The sequence below is a fragment of the Schistocerca nitens genome, chromosome 9 (assembly GCF_023898315.1).
Source record: "Schistocerca nitens isolate TAMUIC-IGC-003100 chromosome 9, iqSchNite1.1, whole genome shotgun sequence".
NCBI lineage: Eukaryota > Metazoa > Arthropoda > Insecta > Orthoptera > Acrididae > Schistocerca > Schistocerca nitens.
Genome location: NC_064622.1, coordinates 275682431 through 275704670, shown reverse-complemented (window position 1 = coordinate 275704670; position 22240 = coordinate 275682431). Strand labels below are relative to the sequence as shown.

General features: G+C 42.5%; 1 long non-coding RNA gene across 1 annotated transcript in view; it reads left to right on the top strand.

The window, feature by feature from the left end:
- The window catches only part of LOC126203165 (uncharacterized), a 480838-nt gene that overhangs the window by 378262 nt on the left and 80336 nt on the right, over nt 1-22240 (top strand). Inside the window, exon 4 of the long non-coding RNA XR_007540232.1 lies at nt 19268-19702. This is a non-coding gene — a long non-coding RNA (uncharacterized LOC126203165). The remainder of the gene's footprint in view (nt 1-19267; nt 19703-22240) is intronic.

The following is a 22240-nucleotide window of genomic DNA, read 5'->3' as shown; positions in this document are numbered from 1 at the left end:
GTTACAAATCTGCGACTATCTGTTACAATGAAAGATAAAACAATTCCCCGTGTTAGTCACTTTTTATTTATTTGTGGGAGTAAATAGAAAAGTCAGTGACACAGATAATTTTTTTTTAATTTGTCTTTTATTGCAAGCATTCTTGTGCCTTTCATTCATATTGCACACAAATTATTGCAACGATTCTTTTTTCTCCTCGCTCTGCATGTATATGACGCGCCGTTGGGAGAACAATAGTCAAACTGGTTTAAAGCCAGGTATGTGCTGCCACCATAACTGGAGACAATATACTCAGCTATTCTGAATGTGAGATGTGTTTGATCCAATAGCTGTTCCTGTATGCACGTTGATCTGAAGCGTTTCTGTCGTTGTTATCTCCATACTTTCCCTTTTTCGTGCTACATACTTGTTTTACTTTATTTTTCCGCAGTCCTCTGTGTCAGGCTTCAATTACAAAATTTAGCTGTAAACGTTTGTAGAATCGTGTCTCATATGTAAGGCACTAGCGCCTAGGAAAGACAAAAAATGAACTTTGTTGATACCACGTCAACGTTGAGGTAGATAAGGAACACCAGCTCCGTTGAAAAAAAGACGTGGACGGGAAAGTTCCCTGGCTTTTGGATGATAAGTTATCGGCATTCACCTAATGCATTGTTTCGCAACCCTTCTGAAACTCTTACCCCTGACTGCAACCAGGAAGATTGAAAATCGTTACAAAACAATCTTTGTCTGCAGCATTCCACTCACTTGTGACACTTGCTTTACTCTCAGTCCCTCCCCCAATTTAAAATCAACCAAATTAAAATTTGTGCTCCATACATACTATTGTAAATCACTTGACTACTGGATTCCTTATGCCGGAAATGACAGAAACTGGAAGGCTTCAGGCTGCCAAAGGTCTGTGTCTGACAACTGCCACTAATAATACTACTACTACTACCACTACTACTACTACTACTACTAATAATAATAATAATAATAATAATAATAATAATAATGAACCGCCTGGAGGCCCGGAAAAAGAATAGGCCTCCGGTTCGTTCTGCGACTGTACGTTCTGCCAATCGCAAAAGGCGACGAAAAGAACAAACCACTAATAGGGCTAACCCCCCTTTTAGTGTGATTAGTTGGTTCAGGACAGAACTAATGAAGCCTCGGACAAGCGCTGTCATGGTCGGGGACGACGCTTGAACCCTTTACCCGTCCACAATGGTAACGACACTGCTAGGCACACGGAAAATGATTTAAATCCAAATAGAGGTGTTTTGCAGGAAATGCTTCCCGCAACCACTCTAGAAGGAAAACAAAGACAGAGGATGAGATGGTCAGATGAAGTTAACCGACACCTCATGTTCTGTTATTACCAAGCAACAAACTTAGGAACCAACACAACTGGATACAGATCACAAGTATACACAACATTTATTACCAGATACCCAGAATTAAAATTTTTAACAGAACAACGTCTAGCTGATCAGATTCGTGTAATAATCAAAAATAACAGGATACCCCAGTCAGAATTAGAAAACATCAAACAACAAGTACAACAAATACTGGACAAAATAATGTGCAATCAGAAGAAGAAAATACAGTAAAAGACTCAAACATCCCAGAGCAAACAAACAAAGAACAACACGCATCAATTAAACAATCAGAGGAAAACTAAATCTTAAGATAGCCACCAGAGCAAGCACAAATAGAACACGAAGTGACACACGTGTTAGATATAGAAGAAAAATTTCAGCTGACGTATATAGAATACAAAGACACAAATACAGACATTAGACCATTCTTGCATAGACCCCCAAATAACCCACAAGTCGAAATAACAATAACAGCTATCAACACAATCATACACAACAAAATGAATGAAAATACAACTATGGAAGAGTTACAACTACTGGTTTATATAGGAGCACTCACTACACTAAATATACACACTAGGCAGAGATCAGAACCAACCAACACACAGAAGAAACCCATAAAACCAGCATGGCAACACAGGCTACAGATCAGAATAGAAAAACTGAGAAGAGACATCGGACAGCTAACACAATTTATAAGAAATGAAATATCAGACAAAAAACGAAAAAGGTTAGGTAAAATCTCACAACAAGAAGCGATAGAGCAATTAGATGAAAAGAAGCAGAAATTACAAGCATTGGCCAAACGACTTAGAAGATACAAAAAAAGTGAAAATAGAAGGAAACAAAACCAAACATTCAACACAAACCAAAAGAAATTTTACCAGACAATAGATAACACACACATTAATATAGACAATCCACCAAACATAACAGACATGGAACACTTCTGGAGCAACATATGATCAAACCCGGTATAACATAACAGACATGCACGGTGGATACAAGCAGAAACAGACACATACAAGATGATACCACAAATGCCTGAAGTGATAATTTTGCAACATGAAGTCACCCGAACAATTAATTCTATGCACAATTGGAAAGCCCCTGGAAAAGATAAAATAGCAAATTTCTGGCTAAAGAAGTTCACCTCAACACATTCACATCTAACTAAATTATTTAACAGTTACATTGCAGACCCATACACATCCCTGATACACTTACACAGAGAATAACTTATCTGAAACCTAAAGATCAAGCAGACACAGCAAACCCAGCAAAATATTAACTTCAGTCATTACACAGTAATTAATGACACATACAACACAGAACAAAATTATAAATTAAGAACAAAAAGCCTGTTGCAAAGGAGCACGAGGATGTAAAGAGCAACTGATAATAGATGCAGAGGTGACATATCAAGCTAAAACTAAACAAAGGTCGCTACACTACGCATACATTGATTACCAAAAAGCTTTTGATAGTGTACCCCACTCATGGTTACTACAAATATTGGAAATATACAAAGTAGATCCTAAATTGATACAGTTCCTAAACATAGTAATGAAAAATTGGAAAACCACACTTAATATCCAAACAAATTCAAATAATATCACATCGCAGCCAATACAGATTAAGCGTGGAATATACCAAGGAAACTCATTAAGTCCTTTCTGGTTCTGCCTTGCTCTGAACCCACTATACAGCATGATAAATAATACAAATTATGGATACAATATTACTGGAACATACCAACACAAAATCACACATTTGCTATACATGGATGATCTAAAACTACTGGCAGCAACAAATCAACAACTCAACCAATTACTAAAGATAACAGAAGTATTCAGCAATGATATAAATATGGCTTTTGGAACAGCCAAATGCAAGAAAAGTAGCATAGTCGAGGGAAAACACACTAAACAAGAAGATTACATATTGGATAACCACAGCGAATGCATAGAAGCGATGGAAAAAACGGAAGCCTATAAATATCTAGGATACAGACAAAAAATAGGAATAGATAATACAAATGTTAAAGAAGAACTAAAAGAAAAATATAGACAAAGACTAACAAAAATACTGAAAACAGAATTGACAGCAAGAAACAAGACAAAAGCTATAAATACTTATGTTATACCAATGTTGACGTACTCATTTGGAGTAGTGAAATGGAGTAACACAGACCTAGAAGCACTCAATACTCTTATACGATGGCAATGCAACAAATACAGAATACATCACATACATTCAGCAACAGAAAGATTCACATTAAGCAGAAAGGAAGGAGGAAGGGGATTTATCGACATAAAAAACCTTCATTATGGACAGGTAGACAATTCAAGAAAATTCTTTATAGAACGAGCAGAAACTAGCAAAATACACAAAGCAATCACTCATATAAATACATCGGCTACACCATTGCAATTTCATAACCACTTCTACAACTCTTTAGATCACATAACATCAACAGAAACAAAGAAAGTAAATTGAAAAAGAAAACACTACATGGCAAGCACCCGTATCATCTAACACAGCCACACATCGATTAAGACGCATCCAACACATGGCTAAGAAAAGGCAATATATACAGAGAGACGGAAGGATTCATGATTGCAATACAGAATCAAACTATAAACACGAGATATTAAAGCAAGAATATTATTAAAGATCCCAATACCACAATAGATAAATGCAGACTTCGCAAACAACAAATAGAAACAGTAGATCACACCACAAGCGGATGTACAATACTAGCAAATACAGAATACACCAGAAGACATGACAATGTAGCAAAAATAATACATCAACAACTTGCCATGCAACATAAACTAATAAAACAACACGTTCCCACATACAAGTATGCACCACAAAATGTACTGGAGAATGATGAATACAAATTATACTGGAACAGAACCATTATAACACATAAAACACCACCACATAACAAACCTGACATCTTACTCACCAATAAAAAGAAGAAATTAACACAACTAATCGAAATATCCAAACCCAATACAACAAATATACAGAAGATAACAAGAGAAAAAATTGAAAAATACATCCAACTGGCTGAGGAAGTCAAGGTCATGTGGCATCAAGATAAAGTTGACATTATACCAATTATCCTATAAACTACAGGAGTCATGCCACACAATATCCACCAGTACATCAACGCAATGCAGCTACATCCAAAATTATATATACAACTACAGAAATCTGTAATTATTGATACATGTTCAATTACCCGAAAGTTTCTAAATGCAATGTAACATATACCGCACAGTTAAAAGGAAGTCACGCTTGATCAAGGTCCGCGTCACTTTCCATTTTTAACCAGACATAACGTCTGAGAAAGGAAAGAAATAATAATAATATTGCGCAAGCACTACACAGCGTAGTAGCCGCTGTGTTGTGCTGTCAATTAGTTTATTTAGCTGTTGCAAAGTGGATAATGAAGCAGTTTCTGGCCTATTGGCGGAACTACCTACAATTCGGAGAATGCATTTTCATGGGATACGTAAGCATATGTGACATTTATGTCTCAGTGTAACTCTCTTAATGCATGGCACAAAAGTAGAAGAGGTTGGACTATGTGAGGAAGATGTTCTTGATACATTCGTTTTTCAAGCTGTAACCTCCACCATATTGTGTCACATGTTAATGCTAGTATTGAAAATAGATGTAATTACCAATAACTTACATAATCAGTATTATAGTCGTGTGAAATACAGGTAATAATAATAACAACTGAGATTCTTGACCGAAACACAATCGAACCCATTTGTTTTTACCCCTCAGAAAATTACATTTCACCCCTCGGGAACCACTGAAATGAAATTAAATGTCGTGTGGCAAGGGCCGCCCGTCGGGTGGACCGGTCGCCTGATGCAAGTCTTTTGAGTTGACGCCACTTCGGCGACTTGCGAGTCGCTGGGGATGAGATGATGATGATTGAGACAAAACAACATCCAGTGCCTGGACCCCATGGCATGACAGTCCGTTGCACTGACCACACAGCTATCGCAGCGGACTCGGGAGTCATTGGCCTAGAGTGATTTAGGCAAACGTAAGTATGGATAGTTTGACGGAGTTACGAGCACTGCCTCCACGTTAAACTGGTAGCTCCTATTGAATATTTAAGTACTGGTAAAAACAAGTCACCCGCAGGTGATATGCGTACGCTGCGTAATACCACCTACAGCCTTGGCCGGCCGAAGTGGCCGTGCGGTTAAAGGCGCTGCAGTCTGGAACCGCAAGACCGCTACGGTCGCAGGTTCGAATCCTGCCTCGGGCATGGATGTTTGTGATGTCCTTAGGTTAGTTAGGTTTAACTAGTTCTAAGTTCTAGGGGACTAATGACCTCAGCAGTTGAGTCCCATAGTACTCAGAGCCACCTACAGCCTTGATAATTGGCTCAATTTGGTGAGAGAGTCCGCTAGTTTGTTCAGTTATGCAATGTCCAGCCGCAGCCACTCGCTAATTATTGGATCCCTTGGATCTACAGAATTGCAGGGCTGTTGACTGGTACGTTTCATCTGCTCTGGTTGCTTGAATATTCGTAAGATTAGGAACGTGTACGTGCAGCCCTGTCAACACCACGGGTGTTGTCACCTTGGAAAACAGGAGTGTCCACAGCGCACTCACGAAAATGCGAAGGAAAGGGCAACATTTGATCTCTGACAGTATTGAAATAAACGTGCTGCCACTTATTCATGGGAACCTGATGAGTCATGGGACGAAAAACGCCTTAAAAATGTCACAGAATCACCCTTGGTCTGATCTACACTCTCCACACATTGTACGATGAAAACCACATGGGGCCGCTGTTGCACTCGACGCCTTGCTTTATATGAAAAGTGGCAAAACCGCCAATTGTCGCACCGTATTGCACTTCTCTAGTTAGCTACTTACGGTATCCAGTTTGTGTTAGCTAACCCATAGAAGACTTGCAGCTTGTCCACCTCGGTAGCTGCGGGATAAGCGTGGCGGATTGCTAAGCGAAGGAGCCCGAGTTCGATTCCCGGCCGAGTTGGAGATTTTCTCCACTCGGGGACTGAGTGTTTTGTTGGCCGTTCGTTCACATCGCCATACATTCCTCTGTAGAGATCACTGAATGGACACGAACCGAATGCCAATAAATTTAAGGAAAAAACCAAGACTTGTAAGCTTTGAGTGTAGCTTTAAGCAATGGGAACTTGCGAAGTACCCGAGTCCGAATGTTCGTTACATGCAGTCCCCTTCGCATTGTTTCCTCGTAAACTGATTACGGTGGGTCTGGACTCGCTGACTGCAACAGTCCTTTCCGGGTTTTATTTTTATCATTGGCAAGGCGCGAGAGTCGTCTCCGGCCGCTGTCAGTTGTTTTACGACCACTGTTCGTCGTGTTTTACATTGCTTGTAGACAATTCGATCAGTCTGCGTTGATAAACCAACAAATCGGGATACGCCATTAACCATATGGTCATTGACACTTCCAAACACAACACCTCATTTCTCCCGTCCTGTCACGTCTCCATATCGACGCATCTTACTTCACCGACTCCGTGCAACCGAATGGAAGATACCCACCACTTCAGTGCCGTGACATAGTCCACATGGCCAGCTGGTAGTACTACTACGCCACCTACAGCGCTTCAAAGCGACAAGTGGGACTAACATTTTGTCCAGTGAACTTAATTTCTGTCTTTTTCGTTACTTCCGCACTTGTACTCAAAGGATCAAAGTACAACATTGGCCATTTTACTTGGCCCTATTCACTGATTTTACATATGACCAAAATATTTTTACATGTTTCTAGGTACTCAGCGGTTGTTGAACAAGGCCGCAGTGGTATTTGTTACTCTGAATTAGATTGATCTGTTGAAAGGAGAAAGAGATTGTGCTCATAATTATGATACTCTCGCTTTCTCAGTGAATGAACACACTGCCAGCAACCTCTTGTGGCAGGTCACGTTCACTGTCCAAGAATGAACCCTTAGTGCGTACCAGCCGTTACAGCGAGCTGCGCGTGTAACCAGCAGCGCACCGCCAGACGAGAAGGCGACGGCGGAGGACAGCGGTCATTGGAAGGCTGCTCTTCCGGTGTGCCTCTTGTTCTGGGAAGCAGGCCTTGTCTGCCAGCTGAATGCCCAGCCGCCTGAGTCACAGGCTCGCCACGAGGTCGACCTTGCCGCCTGTTTCTTTGCACAACAGCGCTGCGGCAAAATAGCTGCAGGCGCGGAAAACTCATCAAAAGTGCCAGCACAAGTTATTCATCGTGCTACCGATTGTCCTCAGCTGGCGGACTAGTTACACCATTTTTACACAATGTAGTTGCATGGCTGTCACAACAGAGAGGTCTGAAGTAGCCTTGGTGACTTCGATTATCAATCGCTTTTGTTTCGGCACATAAAAAAAAAAAAATGCTTTCATCAATAATTCCACCGTCACTATAAACTTCCTATCGTCCCCGAAACGTAAAACCTGCCTGGGACAACATTCGGGACGCCATTGCTACCACACCCAAGATACCGTTCGATATCTAGTACCCGAAAATTGATTATCTCAATTTGGACGACATGGCGAAAGTTGAACTCCAGACGTTTCCTATGTCTCACTTAATGCCATAACGTAGTACATCGTTCGAGATGATAATCTGACCCTGAGGTTGGTTCGTGAAACTTGGCGGTTACGAAAAGACGACACTCGATAGTCTTCCGATATACAGGGCGAATCCGAATTCCAATGACAACATGTCGGAAGCTATCCAAAGATAATTTTTGAATATGAAAAATTGTTCTCGTTATTCGGATATGCATCTGTAACCACCTGGAATCATCTGTCAAAACTGGATTTTGAGACATTGTATCCAAAAAATCTTGTCTGATTATGTGTAGGACGGCATTCGGTATACGATGCATACTCGAGTGACTCATTTTTAAGGTTCTGAATATCAGTCGGTCTCTTAAAATCCAGGAACGCATAGAGGTATAAAGTTCAAATTTGGCACATGCTAAGATACGATCCCTTTGCGGTGAAAAAATTTCAAGCTACTAAGTGAGTGCAATGAAAAGGTACGACCGTTTATGTCGCAATTTTGGTACTAGCAAACTAACTCGTCAAAACCTACAGGGCACTTCCCATTGGCCTAGAGTCAAGATATTTGTGAAGAAGCAAGGTTTAACAGTACAAGTTAAGGAAAAACACCTAACAAGTGTTAATTTGTAATTATATCCCACGAAAAAAATATTTCTTTTGTCATTTGTTATCAGACTTCAAACTTAAAACATAGTCTTGGAATTCCCTGAACCGATATCTTGCCAGTATCAATGTCGATAACAGGCAATCAACGCCGGGCTTCTCGATTCCGGGGGTGGATGAACTGTCTATATACAAAATTAAGATTGTTCGAAAGTCCCAGAGCTTGAGTGCTACTCGCACCTGGCCAATTTTTATTCGAGCATTTTTTATGTAAGGCAGGTATTTCAGTTCGACAAACAAAGCTTAATTTATCACTTCTGCACTCAACGTAGCATGTGTTCCATCAAAAGTAAAAGGAATTTCCTCTACGATTTTCTTTACGAAAGGCAAACTAGTGTTTCATCCAAAGTGATCTCGCTCTTGGTGGATCATTAACCTGAAATGTATGAAAGAAAGGGGTGCCGGAAGGGGGGCGGGGAGGAGGCGAACAAGCAACTGTTTATTCGCGTATAGTCGGAACTAATAAACTAAACGTCTTAAAAGGAAGAAATTGGTAGTATCAATAATAGAAACGTGAAACGGCTGGGCTGGAACCAGGCAAAAGTGAACACAAACAGCGGTACGTGCTGGTCAGCAGAGCCGTGGACAAAGCCCGGCTATCTGGTGTCCAGCGCTCAAGGACACAAAGGGCTGCAGCTGTTTGCTTGCAGATAACGGCCTGATTCAGCGCCCCTATGCTCCCTATTGTCTGCCTGTGAGTTGCTCATCTGGTCACTAGGTACTACCTGTTACAGTGGCTGCCTCGGCCAAGGCAGACATTGGAACTCAAATAAGCACTTCCCTGTGGTAGCGTGTAGCGGCACCTTTCGCCTGGTGACGCCATGGCTGTGGCTTCCAAAGACAACAGTAAGCACTGCAAGCCCATATTGATCCATGTTGGTTCAACAACCAACCCCCACCGCACGGACATGGGTCGAAGCAGAGTCAAAGAGCAAGCATCCCTCCTCATAAAATATCAAAGTGCTCTCATGACTGCGGGGAGTTTATTGGAGCACTCAGGCACAGTTTGGGAGTGAGTAGTTGGTGCATTGTCTTGTCTTGCTGAATTTGTGACAATGACAGGCGTACCAGTTGTCGCATTTCATCCCATGTGTGCATTTGCCAAGATACCGCTGTTGGCCTGAAGTAGCTACACGAACTCGCTGTCTTATGGGCCTGTGATTGGAGCTTGCCATTCGTGAGTCACCGGTCTGTGATGCAGTCCTTAAGTAAAGAAGTTTCTCTCATCTTGATAATCTTTGCACCTTAACGCCGAATGACGTGCGTCTCGGTGGTTCATCTGTCTGCTGGTGTAGTCAAATTATCAGTGGGCAGCACTTGATGTCCAAACCTTGTTGTCCCTGTGAGAAGAGGGTTCACTCTTGCCGCATTACACGCTACACTTTGGCCTATATCTGCACCGTGTCAAAGGAAACAATTTGGTTTCTTGCTGATGCATGTGTGTGTGTGTGTGTGTGTGTGTGTGTGTGTGTGTGTGTGGAGGGGGGTGGGGGGTGGGGTGTCACAAACAAGTGCCCGCTTATCTTCAACAGTAATCTCAGTTTGAGGGTCAGCTGACTGTCGCTCCGTTGATTTGTTTATTGTCAGCGCAAGGATATCCTCGATGTATGGTTCCATTTAGCATACCATATTGAAGAGACTGTACGAGCAGGAACAGGATGGCGATATTTTACACTTAAAAAATTACTCAGACGCTGTTCGCCAGAACTTAATTTGTTGTGAACAAATACTTTCAGTATATTAACACTTTTTCCTATGCCTTTTGCTTGACAGCAGACCAGGCAAGCCGTCACTCCGGTATCGTTACTGACTAATATAGATATCGAAGTGATATATTCATTCTGATTCTTTCAAGCGACGTCATTGAAACCACGGAACGTATCACAATGAATCTCTTCTAGCACAATCCATCTGCAAATATAAACTTACACTAGTGCAGTGTTCTGGTCACTGTTGTTGCTGCTTCATGTTTCCACATGATCCCACACAGCCCTGATTTGATTTGCGCATGGGGCTACGAAATGTTGCGTCACATTACTGCAGTGCTCATTATTAATGAAAACAAATGTCAGTCGTCATTTTGGCGTGGTTGCTTTATTCGACAGTGGTTAAGTTTTAGAGCATGGATTACAGATGTTATAAAATTACTCATTAGTTCAGGATGAGATTGAAACATTGTGAGATTACATATTGTTGGTTACTGACTAGAACTTCGGAAGCATGGTTATTGGCCACGTAGCCTTCGCCACATGGCCGCCTATCACTGGACACCTCGCCTTTATGTGTTGCACCCTAAAACAATTTTTTTTTTATATTGAATGCGCGCCAGTTTATCTTTTTTTAGTATCGCACTTGTAGGTGGCCAATAGATACTGAACTGCTTATTTGTTTTATTCCATAATTTAAATTCTTTACTTAGTTCAGGCCCGGTAGGGATTTTGTAACTGCTACTGTAAAATGTGACGTTTCATAGTTCGTTTACTACCTGCGACCTCTTGATAGGTCAGTTTCCAACTCGTAACGAATATCTGTTACTCCCGTAGAGGTAGGTGAGTTCCATTTCCGTTTTTTGTACACAACTTGCTGCTTCACACATGGAAGAAGGAAGGAAGAAAGACTGGGTTTAACGTCCCGTCGACATCGAGGTCATTAGATAATGAACACAAGCTCGTTACACATGGCATTTATCTCATGTGTTATACAGGATGTTCCAGGAGGAATGGTCAGTATTCAAGTATACGACAGGAACGATCACTCGAAGCAAAAAAGTTTAGAAAACATGGACTCTACAATACTTACCTTAAAAGCTAAGAGCACTTCTTCATCCTAGATACTGTGAAACAAATATCTTCTACCGCAAGTTCTTTGCGTTCCATGTTTTGGAGAGGTAGAGTGCTCAAAAATAGGAAAAAAATTTCTAGTAAACATGGGCTCTAAAATGCTGCCTTAAGAGTTATGACCACTCGTTTAGTAGAAGAGATCCGTTTCATATTAGCTAGGAGGAAGAAGATCTCATACCTCTTAAAGTATGCATTTAGGGTTTATTCCGAATGATCGTTCCTGTCATATCACTGAATATTTACCATTCCTCCAGGGGCACCCTGTGTATGAGTTTCCTTGTCCAGTTTCGTTAATGACGGACGCAGTCTCACTTCAAAGTTGAGAAAGAGACGCCGGCCTCTGTGGCCGAGCGGTTCTAGGCGCTTCAGGCCGGATCCGCGCTGCTGCTACGGTCGCAGGTTCGAATCCTGCCTCGGACATGGATGTGTGTGATATCCTTAGTTTAGTTAGGGTTAAGTAGTTCTAAGTTCTAGCGGACTCATGACCTCAGATGTTAAGTCCCATAGTGCTTAGAGCCATTTTGAAAAAGAGACGGTGACAGCGTCAATGATATATACATGTAGAACAAAAACGGAAGCTAATATATATTCATGCGATGTGAAAGTGGCTGTGTCATTTTTGACAAGGAAAAGTGATGACTTGCTATGTGCAATCTCGAGGGCCATTTGTTTCACTCGGAATAGGGATATACTTAATCAGATAGGAGTAATACCAGATAGCACTGAAGCTCTGATTCATATCTGTGCTCTCACTGATATGACTGTACTCACCTGCTGTTTTGTGAAACATTGGCCAGTCTATCAACAGAGATGGGGCGGTAACTTGGATTCCGGATTGTTAGGAATAATTTAACGAGAATATCAAAGTAAGTACACCCGATGGGCGGTAACACGCCAAGATCTTAAAGAAAACGTCAAAGGGGTTTACAATGAAACCTTTAAACATAAGTCATCGAGGTGCATTACATTAAGTTTAGTATCAGATAGATTGGGTTTTGAGGCGTTGACATATGCGATTGCACGTTTACATGATTTGTTTCATCATTACTGTTGTAACCACGCTGTAGTTTCTCTGCGTTAACACATTTTGACAGCCCCACAACGTGATGCTGGTGGCCGAGACGAGCAGGAAAAGAAAAATACATAGCATTAGACGATTGTTCTCGCTGCCTTTGGTGTCGGTTTTTATCCTCACAAGTTCGACACTGGTGTAACTGTTTGAACTGCTTGTTTTTATCCTGTTGTTTACAGAATCGATGTGTTGTTGCAGAGAGAAAGTGACAACACATAGGTACGGTACACGATTAATGCTGTCATTTTTATTAATATTTATAAATTTGGCGTTTTTCTTCGTATCTTCTTGAATTGCGGGATTAACGTTATAACAATCTCCTCATCCCCGTCTATAATGCCTTAAAGCGGAGCCACTTACTAGATCTTCATATTAAATTACAATGTTCTTGTGGAGAGTAAGGATCATAAAAATCAGATTAGTAATAGCGCTATTAAACTGCATACAAATTTCCAAGTTCTCACAAACACTATCCCAACTGTGTCAAATGTAAAACTGTAGCCCTCATATCATGCGTGGAGCGTCAGAGGAACAGACTGTCATTGGAAGATTGTTACACCAAAGAACCCGCCGATGCCTCCGTCCAGATAGTCCAGACGATAAGTGTAATATTTGAGTCTGCTACACTGTCATTACGTCTGTTACTAAAGACAAATTTTGTACGCTGTTACTAATCCACATTATGTACTAATGGTTCAAATGGCTCTGAGCACTATGGGACTTAACATCTGAGGTCATCAGTCCCCTAGACTTAGAACTACTGAAACCTAACTAACCTAAGGACATCACACCCAACCATGCCCGAGGCAGGATTCGAATCTGCGACCGTAGCGGTCGCGCGGTTCCTGACTGAAGCGCCTAGAACCGCTCGGCCACAGCAGCTGGCCATTATGTACTAGCGTTTATATGAAATAGTGATAACAATCGTCACCAGCCTGTCTCTATGCAACAGGGCAAGGTTTACTAGTTTCAGCCGCTACCCTGTTAAGTCCTCGTCCCTCGGAAAAGATTTCTCGATTCCAAAGCAGCTCCCACACTGATTAACATTAATCACTTTAAACCCAGCATTGTGGTGTTGTACGAGGGATAGACGGCAATTAAATAAACAAATTGGGCGAGAAATGAAACTGTTTGTAGGAGTAGTTTCATACTTTGCTGACTTCAGGTCGGCAACATCTGGATCAGCTGAGAACACCTGACAGATAAAAATGTTTTGTTTATCATCTCATTATCGTATGTACACTCCTGGAAATGGAAAAAAGAACACATTGACACCGGTGTGTCAGACTCACCATACTTGCTCCGGACACTGCGAGAGGGCTGTACAAGCAATGATCACACGCACGGCACAGCGGACACACCAGGAACCGCGGTGTTGGCCGTCGAATGGCGCTAGCTGCGCAGCATTTGTGCACCGCCGCCGTCAGTGTCAGCCAGTTTGCCGTGGCATACGGAGCTCCATCGCAGTCTTTAACACTGGTAGCATGCCGCGACAGCGTGGACGTGAACCGTATGTGCAGTTGACGGACTTTGAGCGAGGGCGTATAGTGGGCATGCGGGAGGCCGGGTGGACGTACCGCCGAATTGCTCAACACGTGGGGCGTGAGGTCTCCACAGTACATCGATGTTGTCGCCAGTGGTCGGCGGAAGGTGCACGTGCCCGTCGACCTGGGACCGGACCGCAGCGACGCACGGATGCACGCCAAGAGCGTAGGATCCTACGCAGTGCCGTAGGGGACCGCACCGCCACTTCCCAGCAAATTAGGGACACTGTTGCTCCTGGGGTATCGGCGAGGACCATTCGCAACCGTCTCCATGAAGCTGGGCTACGGTCCCGCACACCGTTAGGCCGTCTTCCGCTCACGCCCCAACATCGTGCAGCCCGCCTCCAGTGGTGTCGCGACAGGCGTGAATGGAGGGACGAATGGAGACGTGTCGTCTTCAGCGATGAGAGTCGCTTCTGCCTTGGTGCCAATGATGGTCGTATGCGTGTTTGGCGCCGTGCAGGTGAGCGCCACAATCAGGACTGCATACGACCGAGGCACACAGGGCCAACACCCGGCATCATGGTGTGGGGAGTGATCTCCTACACTGGCCGTACACCACTGGTGATCGTCGAGGGGACACTGAATAGTGCACGGTACATCCAAACCGTCATCGAAACCATAGTTCTACCATTCCTAGACCGGCAAGGGAACTTGCTGTTCCAAGAGGACAGTGCACGTCCGCATGTATCCCGTGCCACCCAACGTGCTCTAGAAGGTGTCAGTCAACTACCCTGGCCAGCAAGATCCGGATCTGTCCCCCATTGAGCATGTTTGGGACTGGATGAAGCGTCGTCTCACGCGGTCTGCACGTCCAGCACGAACGCTGGTCCAACTGAGGCGCCAGGTGGAAATGGCATGGCAAGCTGTTCCACAGGACTACATCCAGCATCTCTACGATGGGAGAATAGCAGCCTGCATTGCTGCGAAAGGTGGATATACACTGTACTAGTGCCGACATTGTGCATGCTCTGTTGCCTGTGTCTATGTGCCTGTGGTTCTGTCAGTGTGATCATGTGATGTATCTGACCCCAGGAATGTGTCAATAAAGTTTCCCCTTCCTGGGACAATGAATTCACGGTGTTCTTATTTCAATTTCCAGGAGTGTATTTTCGGCGCGTCCGCCTGAAGTTTCCACATTGATCCATTTTTTTTGCTGTATGAAGATGACAACCTGGCTAAGATCGTTTCTCTAATGATTTTACAGTATATTGAAGTTTGTATGCCGGCCGATGTGGTCGAGCAGTTCTAGGCGCTTCAATCTGGAACCGCGCGAGCGCTACGGTCGCAGGTTCGAATCCTGCCTCGGGCATGGATGTGTGTGATGTCCTTAGGTTAGTTAGGTTTAAGTAGTCCTAAGTCTAGGGGACTGATGACCTCAGATGTTAAGTCCCATAGTGCTTAGAGCCATTTGAACCATTTTTTTTAAGAAAAATGAATGAAACATGTAACAAGTAATGTCTTTGGTTATGTCCTCGTATTTTTACTGAACTTTTAACCACAGCTATAATGAATTGGATGGTTGTTGTTGTGATCAGTTCAGTAAATGACGATTAAAATTCGGCCCGTTGAAGAAATGAGTGAATCCGTTCTTCACACTGAATCCCTCAGCCTTGGCGTTACCGCCGACTCCAACCATGTTTTTTAATTTTTGATACGTCTGCGTTGTAAGGCAGTGGTAACGCATTCTTCAGCATTGTCGAACAACGGTTTTGTTACTGAAATGCTATACGCTCGGTCTTCTTCAGGATCTAAGAATATTTGTGTGACTGCTTCCTGGGGTTTCGTCCCAATAATATACAGTCTTCCTCCTCTTCCCTAACTTCCATGTACTTTCAGAGTGCCAAAATTAACAGGTTTTTAGATCGATCACTGCGCTGCCGCTGCTACTGTTGCGCCATAGTGCACCGCCCGGCCCTGAACTCGCGTCTCGCCAATGAACCCCACAATACTGCTCTTGTCATTTTTTACGCCCCGCGCTCAGGAAAACGTTCCTAGCAGCGTCCAGCATCTCGCACTGAACAGCGAAAGAAGCAGACGTAGTCCGCAGTACACTGCGATAAACTTCTCCATCTACAATTCTATGGTATATATGGAATAGCATATGAGTGGTTTAAGTCATACCTACAGAACAGGAAGCAAAAAGTTTCCTTATATGGGTCAAGTAATTTAAATACGTTTGACACTTCATCTAACTCGGGTGAAATTGCACTAGGTGTTCCACAGGGTTCAATCATGGGGCCCCATCTGTTCTTGATGTATGTGAACGACCTATCTTCCTATCTGAAACAGGAAACTGAACTGACACTGTTTGCTGATGATACAAGCATCGTTATTAATCCAGTAAAATAAAGTCCAATTGAAAAAGTTACAAATAAGGTCTTTGGAAAAGTCATTAATTGGTTTTCTGCAAATGGGCTTGCTCTAAACTTTGTTGTTGTTATTTTTCCACACACACACACACACACAATACATTACAGCTAGTTTTCTGCTGGGAAAAGTACAGTTCCTTCAATAAATGTAACACATCAACAGAAGTCAATAGACAGAGTAGAGCACACTAAGTTTTTGGGTGTATATATAGATGAAAATCTTAATTGGAAAATTCATATTTTGGATCTCTTAAAGCGACTAGGTTCAGCAACTTTTGCAATCAGAATAATTGCCAATTTTGAGGATATAGAAATTAGTAAGCTAACATACTTTGCATACTTTCACTCTCTGATGTCTTACGGAATTATATTTTGGGGTACCTCAACATTTAGGTAAAAAGTATTCACTACTCAAAAGAAAGTGGTTAGAATTATGTGTGGGGTTCATAGTCGCACATCTTGTAGGCATTTTTTTAAAAGATTGGGAATTCTTACAACAATCTCACAATACAGCTTCTCACTAATGAAATTTGTTCTCAACAACATTGACCAGTTTAAAAACAACAATGACATTCATTATTATAATACCAGAAAAAAGAAAGACTTACACTATCCTTTGCTCAACCTATCTTTGGCACAGAAAGGGGTTAAATATGCTGCTATAAAAATTTTCGACAAATTACCAGATGAAATAAGGTGTCTGACAGACAGCAGTAATAGCTTCAAAAATAAACTGAAATCATATCTCCTTGACAACTCCTCCTTTACCATAGATGAATTCATGAATAGGAATAAATAAATATATAAATATAGTATATGCATTTTGTGCCATTTAAGGGAATGGGGTAAATAATATAAATATGAATCTTTAACTCTGTATTTAATATACACTGGGTGATCAAAAAGTCAGTATAAATTTGAAAACTGAATAAATCACGGAATAATGTAGATAGAGAGGTACAAATTGACACATGCTTGGAATGACATGGGGTTTTATTAGAACAAAAAAAAAAATACAAAAGTTCAAAAAATGTCCGACAGATGGCGCTTTATCTGATCAGAATAGCAATAATTAGCATAACAAAGTAAGACAAAGCAAAGATGATGTTATTTACAGGAAATGCTCAAAATGTCCACCATCATTCCTCAACAATAGCTGTAGTCGAGGAATAATGTTGTGAACAGCACTGTAAAGCATGTCCGGAGTTAAGGTGAGGCATTGTCGTCGGATGTTGTCTTTCAGCATCCCTAGAGATGTCGGTCGATCACTATGCACTTGGTAACCCCAAAGCCAATAATCGCACGGACTGAGGTCTGGGGACGTGGGAGGCCAAGCATGAGGAAAGTGGCGGCTGAGCACACGATCACCACCAAACGAGGCGCGCAAGAGATCGTTCACGCGTCCATGTCATTCCAAGCATGTGTGTCAATTTTTACCTCTCTGTCTGCATTATTCCGTGGTTTATTAAGCTTTCAAATTTATACTGACTTTTTGATCACCCGGTATATATTAAAAATTTTTTGTTTCATATGTGCTGTTCTTGTGCATTTGACACGTTCCACATCATAACGGCTACCGTAGCATGGGATTGATCAATGGAACACGCAACCAACTAACTAACTAGGAAAGCGTAACTTCAGTGCTGTATTGCAGTAGAGCTCCACACCACTATTATTTGCATCCGAATCTCCTGACAAGGGAACCTCCACATCGCACCCCCCTCAGATTTAGTTATAAGTTGGCACAGTGGATAGGCATTGGAAAACTGAACCCAGATCAATCGAGAAAACATGAAGTTGTGTGGAACCATGAAAAAATAAGCAAAATATACAAACTGAGTAGTCCATGCGCAAGATAGGCAACATCAAGGATAGCGTGAGCACAGTGGCGCCATGGTCCCGTGGTTAGCGTGAGCAGCTGCGGAACGAGAGGTCCTTGGTTCAAGTCTTCCCTCGAGTGAAAAGTTTTTCTTTATTTCGCAAAGTTATGATCTGTCCGTTCGTTCATTGACGTCTCTGTTCACTGTAATAAGTTTAGTGTCGGTGTTTTGAGACCGCACCGCAAAACCGTGCGATTAGTAGACAAAAGTACTTGCCTCTCCAATGGGAACCTAAAACATTTGACGGACGGACGGACAGATAATAATTGTCTGAAAATAAAAAATTAAACTTTTCACTCGAGGGAAGACTTGAACCAAGGCCCTCTCGTTCCGCAACTGCTCACGCTAACCACGGGACCACGGCACTCCTGATCTTACACTATCCTTGATGTTACCTATCTTGCACATGGAATACTCAGTTTGTATATTTTGCTTATTTTTTTCACAGTTCCACACAACTTCTTCCTGTTTTCTCGATTGATCTGTGTTCAGTTTTTCAAGGCCTATCCACTGTGCCAACTTATAACTAAATCTGAGGGGGGTGCGATGGGGAGGTTCCCTTGTGAGAAATATTCTGTGACCTCATCAAAAATGGCATTCTGTTCAGGTGAGCCCAGAAACCTCTTCCAGAAAGCCTAATATGCTTGCCTAACAATAATTTCAAGGTGGCTCCAACAGCGACACCTCAATAGAGAACCCATGTTGTTGTTGTTGTTTATGTGTTTGCTCATGTATTGTTATTGTTGTTGCTACTGACGGTTGGCGATGAGCATCAGGTTAGCAGGTGCGCGCCTGTTGTTGCATTCACAGGTGGCTGTGGGCAACAAGTGGCGATGGCACCGTAGCAGGTACATACCGGAGGCGAGGGAGGTCCCACGCCCACACTACACAGCATTACACAGACCACGTTCAGTTTGGTGACGGTGTGTTGTTGTTTGTGTTGACAGGTGGCGGTGAGCGGCAGGTAGCGACGGCCGCGTAGCAGAGGCGGCGGAGAGGGCGGGGCCCCCCCATGCTCACGCTACGCCTCGTCTCGACGCACTTCCTGAAGCAGCCGTAGGCGGCCGCCCGGCCACGTCAGCATGTGCCGCGACCGGGACATGAACCCGTAACGCTCCCAGTCTGTCTGTCTCTCTCTCGCGCTCACGACTAACCGAACCCATCCGACCCATCCGAAAAGGACTGAACCTCGCGAGGACAGTAACCAAGTACACACGCCATCGAGAGCATCGCTACACGCATTCTTCTGTTCTTTACGACTACCGTACTGTGATCTGTGAGATAGAAAACGAAAAGAATCAAGAAAGAAAGGAAAAAAAGAAAGAACGCCTCAGACACCAGCCGACACCTCCAATCTGTGGAACATCGCAAGGATCTGTATCGTAAGTACTGATTTATCCCCAACCATTTGTTCTTTTTTAATGGCTGTTATATTGATATATACTGTAGAGCAGGGGTTCCCAACAAAATTTTCTCGAGGACCCCCTCATCGAGCATGATTGGTACCTCGTCATATCACAGTATCAAGTACCTAAAAAAGCCAAATTAAGAATCTTTTTATTCGTTTTCTGTTTTTGGTACTTAGAAAAAACATTTACATATTCATTATTGTAGTGTTCATAGTTCCGCGAAGTCAGCGCGTACACAACTTTCCCACTAAAGTGCGCACCGCTAAGCACAACAGCGCAGGCGCAGCGCTCGTCCGTCTCCGCACTACGAGATGGCGCTGTCTTAGGAGACGGACCAAATTCTGCTTCCGTCGATCCGCGTGTTAATATGTAACGCAGCCAATGAGATTGCTGCTAACGTAGAACCTTTTCTCCTCGCGGATCACACTCGCGCGGTGATACCTGAACGCGCGAGGTGTTATAACGAGTGTACAGACCTCCGATTAGTCAGTCTGCATTTATCTGCACCAGTCTGTACCAGTCTACATTTGTCTGTACCAGTCTATAGTCAAGTTTCAGTCTGCGCCTAATAAGATTATCATATTCCTGTACATAGCCATGAAGAGAAATGAATAGACCCTTTGTGAAGTATCAGAGATATGTGAAAATAAGGTTAACGTACCAAGACCAAAGGAACTTCAGATTATCAGTTCTAAACAGCATCCAGAATCAAGTTACGTAATGTCTATGCTTTTTATTATTTTAATAAATGTGTGTGAAAATTAATCAAGTTCTGTTTAAAGTTGATCACTGTCAATCTGCTACTCTAAGCGTGCAAGTGGCATTTCTATCGTCTGACCTAACGGCAGATGATAAACACGCCACGATAAGACCACGAGACGTATTGCTGACACTCGCCTACTTCGTTAGAGCGACAAGTCAAATAATCTGATGGTGTGTGTACCGAAGATCTTACAGTACGCACATCACAATTATTGAAAAAGTATTGAGCTTAGGACTTTTTCAATTTAGCCATCATTGTTATTGTTAAATTTTTGATTATTGCTCAAAATCTGCTAGACGCAGAATTTAGCGTTCGCTAAAGCTGTGCTCATGCAGGAAGCGGACAAAAAATCTGTTATCATACGAAATATGTTTAATATATTTTTTACTCTAATAGCATCTTGCAGACCCCTCTGGCAAAGCTCGCGGACTCCTGGGGGTCCGCGGACCACCTGTTGGGAACCACTGCTGTAGAGGAGCTGTGTGATACCACGTTTTTAATTTTGTGATTTTCTAACCAACAACCGTAGTCGCGGGTGCTAAATTGCGGTTGTTTGGTGTTGTTTGCCTCATAGTCCATAATTAAAATACCAGTGTCGAAAATACGTTCTTGAGTGGGATCGGCTCCAAAACAAAAGAAAATGTAGTGCTGTGCATATCACGATTGGTCAGGTGTGCGTAAGTGCCCTGGTTGGTACAAAGGGTTATGTTGTGCGACCACAAGACTCCGGGACCCATCTTTTGGATGGAACAGGTGTCTTTATTGGCAAGTTTAAATGTATACGGAGGCTGGCTTCAATTCAGGGGCTAACAAGCAAAAACAATACGATCACTACTGGAATACTAGATGAACCATGGAATGAATTGTGTTATCGAAAGAATGTGTGGGCAACAGGCGACTAGCGCCAAGGATCCGTTCCTTGGTAGCGCGAGCGAGGCTCTCGCGTTGTTTTTATTTAAAGTAACAGAAACGACCCACGCCTGTGCAATCAGTCATCGTATTTTTGGACAAATATTTAAAAAAATGCTTTCTAATATTGTTGGATATTAACACTAAATTTCAAACATTCGAATGAGCTGCCTCGTAGCCAAAAATGCAATGTTACTCCCAGTTGCCTTTCGACTGGAACTGCCTATCTCATTACCGTATTTAGTTTTTTTTATCCTTTCTCGTATTAATTCTTGTCCGTTGTGGACCTATTAGAACACTGCAACCGTTGAAATTGAATTCATTTATAATGAATGAGGTGCAACCGCTTGCTTTTATAGGCGTCTATTTTCCATTACGACATTTAAAGATGCCTGGCATCCCGTCTTCACATGTTTACATTTAGTTGCATGTCGTGAACATTGTTTCTTTATTAACGGCGTTGCAGAATTTTGTAACGGAAATTTTTAGGACAGCTATTCGTAAGTAAAGAAACAATGTTCAGACGTCTAAATAAACGTAAACAATTAAAGATGAGATGAACATAAATTGCGTGTACTCTCATAAAAGCGTGTTTTCAGGCATAATTTGTTGGCGTGATGTGGCGAGAAAGGCGTGCTTTTCATATTAGTGCGTTACGGCATGTACATAACGTCACAGATGGTGTAGTTTCGTTTTTTTGCGTTATGAGCGCTGTTGTCGCATCACGTGACGAATCGGCCTGCATGCTTAAGAATGTATGTGAATCAGGTCCGCGGGTCACGAAAGGTTACCAATGTTGATCTAAAGAGCAAATACCCATATCAAACAAAATCTTCAAA